The sequence below is a fragment of the Wyeomyia smithii genome, chromosome 2 (genome assembly GCF_029784165.1).
Source record: "Wyeomyia smithii strain HCP4-BCI-WySm-NY-G18 chromosome 2, ASM2978416v1, whole genome shotgun sequence".
In the NCBI taxonomy this organism is placed as follows: Eukaryota; Metazoa; Arthropoda; class Insecta; order Diptera; family Culicidae; genus Wyeomyia; species Wyeomyia smithii.
This window is the reverse complement of record NC_073695.1, coordinates 131,573,644-131,575,299: the sequence shown is the minus strand read 5'-3', so window position 1 is coordinate 131,575,299 and position 1,656 is coordinate 131,573,644.

Genomic DNA, 1,656 nt, shown 5'->3' with positions numbered 1-1,656 from the left:
ATTTGAAGATGTATTTTGCATGTTGTGAGTGCAAATATAGTGAGTATCACGGTGTTGGCAGTGTAATGTAACAAGTTAGATAATCTATTTTTACATGCTGAAACAAAATTTCAGCTGAATCGGTTCAATAACTGCAGCGAAAAACTTACCACCAGTTAATTACTGGTTTAGAGAGAGCACCCATGTTCCCTGCTGCCAATAGCGTAATATTCACTATATTTGCATCCACGATATGGAAAATACATCTTCAAATATACCTTAATCAATAGCCAAAATACCCGAACACTTCACTTTACTCTAAACATCCAAAAAAATTCATTATTTTTTGTCCTTCCAGAGCAGGATCCCCCCTCAAATTAGAAAGCAATATTCATATCTTACACTAGCTGACCCGGCAAACTTCGTCCCGCCTATTTTAGTGTTCAATTTAATAATTTCAAACATTTCAAATTCATTGATTCCTTGCGATTTGTTTATATCGCTTGAAAAGATTGGTTTGATCGGAATGACAACATCTTCAACTTTTGGCTGTTGTACATCACCTCTATTCCGGAAACATATTGGGTGCATTTCAGTTATTTTCGTTGTTTTCCAGAAACTGAAAGTGGTCATCTTCGAATTCAAAATGGTGTCCAGGGTTAATTTTTGACTTCTTTACATTACGGACATATCCATAAGTAGTATTCGGTTATTTTCGGCTGTTTCCCAGAAGTTGCCATTTTCCAATTCAAAATGGTGCCTGAGGTAAATTTTTAGCTTCTTGCATCATTCTGGTTCCGGTGATACTCATAGTGGGTGGTATTTGGTCACTTTAGGCTATTTTTCAGGAACCGTAAGTCACCATCTTTGATTTTAAAATGGCATTTGGAGACAATTTTTGGCCCCTGAGCGCCATTCTGGTTTAAGAAGCACCCATATTGGGTGTTATTTGGTCATTTTCGGCTGTTTTCCAGAAACCGGATGTTACCATCTTAGAGTTCAAAATAGTGTCTGTGGTCAATTCTAGTTCCTGTGCATTATTCTGGTTCCAAAGATATTCATATTGTATGGAAATCGGCCATTTCTGGCCAATTTTTAGAAACCGGAAGTTGCTATTCATAGACTGACCAGATTTTCTCGGGATAAAAACGGGACAAATGGGTTCAAAAAACGGGACACATGATAAAATTGATTTTAAGAAACTTTTACTGAAAAAAGCATGCAATCAATTATTCGTTGCTCCTACCTACCGAATCCTGTACGATACTTAGCTCTTGATGAATTATTGTGCGTAGAAGAGTGTGATTTTTGGCAATAGGTTCCTAAAATTTGTCACTTGCATGATCGAGATTTTGACTAATAATTATCATTTTCTCATCCTAAATCGCGATTTTTTCGTTAATTCACGATAGGGGATGTCCTTTCCAGTGGTGCGGTACTGTCAGGAAGGCAAATGTACTCAGTAATATTAAAAAAATCCTGGCTGCTTGTAAACTTATTTTCTATTAAGGAAAATTTCAATGCAAAAGCTTTATTTAAGAATTTTTCAAGGAGATTCCGACAACGGTACAAAATAGCAATAAGACGGGACGGTTAAAAATAGTTGAAAAAACCGTACTGTCCCGTTCAAAACGGTACGTCTGGTCAGTCTAACTATTCTACAATTCATAGTTGTAA